The following is a 9,520-nucleotide window of genomic DNA, read 5'->3' on the forward strand; positions in this document are numbered from 1 at the left end:
TATTATTGTAAATAAACTTATTTCCACAACAAAACACAGCTTCTCTTTTCCCCAGGAACATAAATTGATCTGGGCCATCAAAGCACAGGACAAAAGGCTGATACGTGACAGAGGCAGGGGTTGCTAGAAAAATAAATTATCCCCCAAGGTTCTCCTCCTGGAGACCCAACCGCTCTCCAGCTTCCCACCAGGGCTCACCAGGTGGAGAGAACTAAAGACAAGACGAGAGGATGAAAACTGACAAAAGGAACTCTACTTCACAAAGAGGAAAGGAGTCTAACAGTGAAAAGTGTGGGGTGAGCTTTGCTCCTAGATTGAGTGCTGGGAAAAAGAGGAAGAAAATAATTTATTGGGGATGTAACTATATATAATTTCAGTCAAGTGAACTATTCCAGATTTCTCACTGAAGCTAAATTCAGGCCAGTTTATGGAGGTAGAATTTTGGGATACAGGGAAAGTTTAGAATCTTCTCCTTCCCCAGCAGAGTAGATGGTTATTTCCCAACTCTATTCTTTGCCTACCCTGCCTACCCCGAAAAAGCCTCCAAATCCCTTAGCTAAAACTTGCATCAGAAAATTGAATTGGGATGGGGGTAGTCATGAGTTTTGTACCAATATTCCAGCCTGAGAATTGACTTGAAAAGTCGTAGAACACGGGTGGGGAAAGGGAACTTAATGAAATTATATATCCCCTCCCCTACTCAAACTCAGGCCCTGGACAGATGAGGGAAGGGAAGACCAGGCAGCTGTTATCAGGGACCTGGGCAGACCTGTTGGACCTATAATAGGTGAGAGGAGGCCAGGAGGGTTCTTCTAGAGAGAAAAGCAAAGTCCTGGAATCAAGGGGAAGCAGGAACAATGCAGTAACAAACAGTGGGAGGAGCCTTTGACCCTCAAACAGAGGCCACCCTCCACCACCACCCGTGCCCCTCCCCCTCGCCAGTGCTGACCAGAGGGGACCCTGTGGGTGGCAAGACTGATCAAGGGCACAACTTGATGTGGGTGCCCTTAGAGAGCACCCGGAAGAAAGGGAAGACACGCTCACCCAGGAAGGCAGCTGAGAAGGTGTGCACGTGGGCCAGAGACTCTGAGTTGTACAAGTCCAGGCGCCCGGCCTCATAATCCAGGTACACACCAAAGCGTTGCGGTTTCTCACTTGGGCTCAGCAGTGTCTGCTCCGTTGAGCTCAGTGCCTGATAACATGTGCCATTGGTGCCCACATACCACACTTCCCACTGGAGCGGAGGCTGCTGGGTTAGGCGATTGGCTGCCGGTATAACTGTAGCGGCTATGGAGGAGAGCCGAGGACTGCCAAGGACAGCCGAGGATTGCCGAGGAGCCGAGCAGAGCCAAGCAGAGCAGAGGAGAGCGGAAGAGAGGAGAGGAACAGAGTCGAGAGAGTGGAGGAGAGTCATCGGTGGGTTGGAGGAAAGGCCAAAGGCAGTTCGCGCGTCCAGTGAACCCAGCCTCCAGTGAGACCGTGGTGGTATCGCTCCCCTACCTATGGCTCCCCTACCTATGGCTCTGTGGGTGTTCCTTTTTGACCTCACCATATCCTGCGTTCTTGTGTGGGGAGCAGGAGCAGAGACCCTGCAGGCCACCCTGCCTGAAAAATGGCGCAGTGAGCAGGGTCTCCCACACGACAAATGGTCAGCAACCTCTTGCTGTGGCTCTGCCAGTCACCCCCCTGCGATCAGGGGACAGTATCAGGGCCCGGTGAGCCATGTCGGGGTCCAGCGTCAGATCTGCTCAGGCAGCCTGACAGAACATCCGGCTCATTTTCCTCACGATGGCGTCTGTCAGGAAGTAATGGCTAGGGATTGACAGGGGTCAGAGGATCAGACCTCTGGGGGCTGCAACCGCACCTTTTCACACCTACTGAAAGTCTCCTTGATGTCCTGGAGCAGCCCCAGACCCCGCTGCTGGCTCCGCTCCTGGGCCTCCGCCAGCAGGAGGCTCAGCAGGGCGGCCTGCTCCGCAAGATGGCTCACCGCTGCTCCTGCGCACCTCCACTGGGCTTCGTGCTTCTCTCCGAGGCACAGCTCCAGCCTTGCCTGCTTTTCGGCCAGAAACCACGACGTGCGCCTGAACTCCGAGTCCACAGCTGTCAGCCCTGACTTCATCTGGCTCTGGGATGACGCAAAGGGAACTGCGTATACTTCAGCTCTGTCACACGCCTCTCCTCCTCGGCTTTCATTTTCTGCACGGAACTCCAGGCGCTTCCTCGGAGGTTCCAGGCATCCCTGCAGTTTTGCCTTGTACTCCTGCACCACCTTCTCCAAGGGCACCACGCTGTGCTGTTTGTGACTCCTGGATTCTCGGCTCCTCACACAGATGAGCTTCACCGCCTCGCAGAAGAGCTTCAGGACTTCTTGGTGTTCGGTGCAAATGCCCTGCTCCTTCCCAAAGCTCTCCCGACCAGGGCCTGGGTGCATTTGCCGAATCACTTGGACCATACTGGCCAGCTGCAGGTTGGGGCGGAAGCTCCGCCTGGGAAAGCTCTTTGGGCACTGAGGGCAGGTGCAGCACCTCTGAGGGGCTGGAGGCGGGGGCAGTGGCATGACGGGGTGTACTTCTTCTTCCTCGTCTTCCTCTGTGTCCCCCAAGAAGTGGTCCAGGTCTCCGTCCTCGTCCTCCTCCTCCCACAGATAGTCCATGTCGTTCCATTTGGACCTGCCCATGCCACCGGTCCAGAACACACCCTCCTCTTCCTCGTCGACATCTTCTTCCAAGTCTTCCTCATAGTTTTCATCCCTCAAGGGGGTGTCCCACCCCCAGCCGGCCTCCACTGCCTCCACTTCCTCTTCTCCGACCTCCTGCTCCTCCTCTTCCTCTTCCTGGATTAACTCGTCTCTGTTCTCCTCATCCTCCTCTCCCCACAACTGGGTCACACACCCTCGGCAGAAGTTGTGCCCACAGCCAATGGACACCGGGTCCTTGAAGTAGTCGAGGCAAATAGGGCACCCCGCCTCCCCCTGAAGGGTCCCCACAAGGTTGGGTGCCATGGCGACGGCAGCCGTCTTAGTGTTCAGCTGGCCAGTGCACACGGTTGGTGCGGTTGTGGGGGGCAAGGATCTTCCCTCTCAGATGCCCGGATGACTTGGCCTCACACCCCTGGCCCTGCCTCACCACAATTTTACTCAAGCACGGTCAGAGAAATGTCCTCCCAACAACCCACTCCTCCACAGTTTTCTACTCCCAAACGACAAAAACTGTGTCTACGAGGGGACAGGACAGAACTCAGCGTTATCTACAAGTCCCTCTAGCTCTGAGTTCAAATCGGCCCCGAGGCTCCCTTGGCCTCCTTATAAACCTCGCCCCTCCTCATTTCCTGGCTCCACCCCCTCACTTCTGGCCTCTTTCCCAACACTTTTGGTGCCCAGGAGCCACCCAAACTCGCTAGTTCCCTTTGTGGTTGGGCTAAGCGCCCCCTTCTTCTGCCCGAGGCCCCTGGATGACAGGAAATGGTGAGGAGACACTCTAGCAGGCACTTGGGAACAGGGCAGAGGGGCTAGAATGATGGAGGCCCGTGTCTCTGTGGTGCAGTGGTGCGGGAAGAAGGACCATCCCTCCTCCTCCCTTCACTGGGTACAAATTTCCAGAGACCTTGGAAGCCTTTGGGGCCCTCAGCTCTCTGTGCAATGACCTCACCAGCGTCAACCTACCTGCAGGATACAGAGGACTCCCCACAACCAATACCCCAAAGAGGACTCTTTTTGAGCTTTAAGATATAATGGAATTTTCCTTACTAGGTTTTGGACTTGCTTTGGGCCTATCACCCATTCCTTCTTTCCTAATTGAAAGAAGTAGGATATCTATTTGATATCCTACTTGAAGTAGGGTATCTATTCTATGCCTCTCACACCATTGCATATTTGAAGTCTCTAACTTGCCCGGTTTCACAGGTTTACAGCTGAAGAGGAATTTTGCCTCAGGATGAGCCACACTTCCAGTCTCACACACTTGTTTTTAGAAGAGACTGTGCTTGGAATGGATTCTGGAACGGGTTGACTTTGAGGCTGATGGGATGACATGAATGTATTTTGCAAGCGGAAAGGACATGGACTTTGGGAGAATAGAGGGTGGGATGTCATGGATTGAATTGTATCCTCTACCTCATTCATACATTGAAGCCCTAACCTCCAATGTAACTATATTTGGAGATGGAGTCTTTATAGAAGGAGTTAAGATTAAATAGTCATAAAGGTGAGGACTTAATCCAATATAACTGATGTATAAAAAAACAAAGAGACATCAGATCTCTCTCTTTCTACATGTGCATAGAGTAAATACCATGCAAGCACATAGCAAAAAGTTGGGCATTTACAAGCTAAGAAGCGAGGTCTAACCAGAAACCAACCCAGATAACACATTGGTCTTGGACTTCTAGCCTCAAGAACTGTGAGGGGAAAAAAATTCTATTGTTTTAAGTCACTCGGAGTGTGGCATTTTGTCATAGAAGCCTGAGTGGACTAAGGAAGAGCAAGGTGGCTTACTCTAATAGAGACTATGCCTTTATATAAAGCTATATTAAAACTATAAATAAAGGAGATTAGAATAACTCATTAAGCATGTAAAGACAGATAGATAGATGCCCCTCAATACACCACACAGGTAAACCAACTCCAAATTAAATGGAAACTGCCCCACTAACATCAAAGAAACCAAGAACCTCTCTCAGAAGTGTATTTTACTGATTATTACAGTGCTCATTTAGCTTTTGATATTTTGAGTAATTGGAAATATATAAAAATGGAAAAATGTAAAAATTACTTTCTCAGATAACACTAGATTACAAAGGACCAAGGATAGATAAATTTTTGCATATTAGTTTTTATTTTAGGAAGGAATGTTAGTCGAGTAGGAGGTGTGACGTAGAATCTCATATTTAAATTTATGTAATTATAAACGTGAGTTTTGCAAATAAAGGATTGTCCACCCCCACATACACACAAAGCTAAACTCATTACATATGTTACAAACTTGTTAAAGCTTATTGAAATGAAAACAATTTTGTAGATTTCAATTTTTTAAGAAATGTCTGTTTGGAAAGATGAATTCCAAACAAGTAATATATAAATAATCAAAAGTGTAAAATATGATGAATGTGAATTTGAAGAATTTTATTGAATGTGATTTGTTGATTTTTAGCCAAAAAGTAAGAATGACACTGAATTTCTGCTTATGAAGTTAAAATATATATGAATTAAATTATTTTCAGAATGTTTCTTTAACAGTTTTAAGTTCAATTAAAGAACAACATTATTGCTTCTCGGCCTTTTGGCTAAGATCAAGCGTAAAAAATAACATTAATTGAATTTGATAGAGAAAAGCTACAGGCCAACAAATTAATAAGAGGGTTGAGGCCTCGTCTTGAGTTTTAGGAAAACAATGAGGAAACATGAAATTATACCAGGTTCTACAATGATGAGGAATTGAATTATGCATCTCTGTCCCCATTGATAAAGCCATATATTTAACCATTTTCTTCTAAAATGTTTATTCCAATTTGGAGATATGTATTAAATGTTTTTTAGATTTAAATAGTGTTTTAACTAATTGGATGACAAAAATAAATGTATTAAGTTACCTTATTATAATTCTATGTGCCTATTATTAGTTTGACCTGCATGTAGCAATAAGTTTCTTTAACACAAAATGTAAAATTAATATTAGATTATGTATACAAATTTGATTGTCTCTCTTAACAGTAAATTGCTAAAGCTATATGTAAATGTTATAGATAACATAGAATATTGCATTTAAATGGCTATATAACTTGTAGAATACTCATTCTGTGATATAGAGTACTTAAAGTGAATGAATCAGACTACATATATTAACATAGGTAAGTTTCAAAACATAATGTAGAAAAACAGAATCAGGGAAAAATACAAATATTATATTAACATTTATTAAAAATGAAATATTACTATAAAATATGTGTGGTTATGCACATATAATGGAAAATATACATGTAGTGTAAAACACAAATTTTTTGTAGTGATTTCCTCTGAGAAGAAAGAGAGGCATCAAAACTATACATGTAATCTGAAAAAAATTACACCCATGTCAGGATGTACTACAAGTGGTAGCTACATTAAAATTCATTATTTTATAAATTCTTGTCTCCTTTTTGAGGTGTTTCTTTAAACACATTTTAAGATAAAAGGATAAGAGGTGACATAAAAGTACTATCATCTGGTTCATAGATTAAATTTCATGAAATGAAGATAAAACTTTTCAATTAAGATTTTCGTATTACAGGTCACATATAAAAACATAGTTCAACAAATCCAGAAATTAGATTTATTATATATGTATATATAGATGATACATTATAAATATATATCATATATATATACAAATTTATTTTCATTTTATATATCTATATATACATATACATATGTTTTAATTTTGATTTCATTGAGCTATGTCCTAAGAAAATATCTTACACCAAACATGATAGAGTAAAAGAAGTACCTGTCATAACTATTAAGAAAAAAATTACCTACAGAACAGTACATTTGACTTAATTATACGTTGAATATGAAATCTGGATTTCCATTTCTGGCAAGAAGCCATTCACTTGATTCGATTTTCAAAACCACATCCTTCTCATCACCTTCTCTTGAGCGATATGGATTGATTCCAGTGTGTTCCTTTCCCAGTCTGGAGTTCCTCTAACCTCATCCATCTATGGCTTTTATTTGCATTGGAATGACATGGAACCATGTATAGATAATATTCTGGTGATAAGTGAGAAAAATGAAGGCATTTATACAGTGGCATCAGAAAAGTACAAGGCAAGACTGTCTCCTATGCATACGTAGTGGAACACTGGCTTCAATTATGGGGTTACTTTCATGGATAAGCTATTTTGTGGAAGGAAAATTGAGGTTCCCAATATATTTCACAAGTCTTTACGTATTGGGGATGACAATTTTAACTTGCTAATAAAAATTTAAAGGAAACATAAGTTTGGGAGAAAACCCAGAAATTATTGAAAGAGAAATGACTATTTTCATTGTGCAGTGCAAATGACAAGAAATATTTTTCTGAGTGTGTGTGTGTGTGTGTGTCTTGCAAATATTTATGTATGTGTTGTTATGGATTATTTATCTTAGGTTTTGTTTCTGATTTTGGTTTTCTTGGTATCACAGCAGTTTTATCATAGCACCATTTCACACCAATCACTTTGAAACTGAGTATTCTAATTCCTACTTGTCAAGAACAAATAGATGAAATGTGAGGAAACTACTTCACAAGAGGCAGGTATTTGTGTACCATGGATGATATTCACTACACCCACTGTGAATCCAATGTATAAAATTCTTCTGTCTTGGCCATGATCGGTGTTTGAGGTATTTTTCTACAAAGGAATCTCAGGTAAACATCTTTAATAAAACACGTGTCTCCCTGTTGGCCTCTACTTTATTATATTGTGATTCCGGGATTCAATTTTATACAAATGCATACATAACATATCTGAATTCCAGGTTTTATAACTGTTGCTTCTTTTACTTCTATTTATTATAATGTTACCATGTGTATTGTCTTGCAACTATAATTTAAATATCAGGGCACTATAACTACTATAAAAACTACTTCAGATAACTGCCTAGAGTTAGAGACATGAAGGGGGTCCAGCTAGAAGTATGTGCTTGAAAAATTTGATTTTGTATATCTACTTTCTCAATTAGAGATGTTTTAATTTGTAATAGGGCATTAAAATAGTGTTCTTTAAATGCAAAATATACCTGACGTGAATAGCGCATAATTCTTTGATCAGTATCTTACTCTTGGTGTGTGTGATGGTTAATTCTATGTGTTAACTTGACTGGGCACAGAGTGCCAAGATACTTGATAAAATATTATTCTGGGTCTTTCTGTCAGGGTTTTGTTTGTTTGTTTTTTGTTTGGGATTAACATTTAAATCAGTAGACTGAGGAAAACAGATTGATCTCCTTAGGTGGGTGAGCCCCATCCAATCAGTTGAAGGCCTAAATAGGACAAAAGGACAGGCCCTTTCACATGAAAGAGAATTCTTCCTGACTGATGGTCTTTGATCTGGAATATGGGCTTTTTCCTGCCTTCTAACTCAAACTGAAATATCACCTCTTCCTGGGTCTCAAGCCTGCTAATTTTCACACTGGAACTACACCATCAGCTCTGTAGTGGGTCTTCAGCTTTTGACTCACCCTGCAGATCTTGGGACTTGCCAACCTCCATAGTCACACAAGCTAATTCCATGTAATAAATCTCTCTCTCTCTCTCTCTCTCTCTCTCTCTCTCTCTCTCTCTCTCTCTCTCTCTCTCTGTCTCTCTATCTCTCTGCATATATATTCAGTTGGTTCTCTTTCTCTGGAGAACCCTGACTAATGCTAATATAGTGTGAATAAGTTTAACAATTTTAGTGAGGGACAGTATCAAAATTTTGACTAATAAATTGAGATTACTATATTTTTGCCAGATGTCAAATAGAGAAACTCAGAAGACATATAAAATAGAGTAGACTGATATATAACAAATTACTACTTTCTTAACTACTTCAGGTAATGAGAAATGAGAAATTTAAGATAAAATTATTAGCTATTTTGTCATATCTCTCCATATTAATTTTTTAAACAATCATTTACTAGCATTTTAAGAAAAAATGTAATAAATAAAATTAAAATAAAACAAAGCTTAGATATGATCCAAATCTGCCAAATTTCATCAATATTTATCTGTAATAATTGTTCATTACAATAATTTTTAAAAGTTTATCTTATGACCCTAATTGTTAGTATTCTGTCACCTTAAGTTTAGACTGTCTATTGATCTTTAAAGGTGATTTAAAACAAAAATGAGTGGCTAAAATTCCACATTATTTTCCTCATACATAGTTGTATTATTCAGAGACCTCAATTTAAAAAAAAAAAAAAATGGTATGACATTTTTGGTCTTTCAACATTTTTTTACAACACACTAAACAAAAAGGCAGAATTACAATAAGCATTTGATTTTCTGTGAATTCCAATTTATATGTAAATCTAAGACTAGAATATAGAGTACAGTCAAATCTCACTACTTGAAAGCCTGCTTCTGTGAAAATTTAGAATTAAAAATAATTTAAAAACCATTATTAAATTAAAATAAGCTTATCAATATTTATAAGAAACACTCCCCAAACAACAGTAGAAATACTCCAAGTACACACTAAACATGTAATAATATAAACCATATTCTGGTTCATAAAATAAGTCTCAATATCTTTAATGGATTTAAATCATATGATGTATATTATCTCTTTGCATTGGAATTAAATCATATATGAATAACAGAAAGCTATCTATAAATCTCCTAATGGGGCAAAGAAAACAATATACCACTAAATAGCTTATGCATCAATGTAAAAAACAGCATGTTAATTTCTAAGCCTCAGCTAAAGTAGTGCTTAGGGGGAAAAGTGTAGAATTGAACACAGTCATTAAAAAAAATACAAAAAGCTCATATTTATGACCAAAGTATCTACCTTA

General features: G+C 40.7%; 1 pseudogene; it reads right to left on the reverse strand.

Moving 5' to 3' along the window:
• Positions 1-979: 979 nt before the first annotated feature.
• Positions 980-3,010, reverse strand: LOC109456142 (E3 ubiquitin-protein ligase TRIM41-like; annotated as a pseudogene).
• Between the last annotated feature and the right edge of the window lie 6,510 nt (positions 3,011-9,520).

This window comes from Rhinolophus sinicus, chromosome 17 (genome assembly GCF_057876585.1).
Source record: "Rhinolophus sinicus isolate RSI-liver-muscle chromosome 17, RSI-T2T, whole genome shotgun sequence".
Lineage (NCBI taxonomy): Eukaryota > Metazoa > Chordata > Mammalia > Chiroptera > Rhinolophidae > Rhinolophus > Rhinolophus sinicus.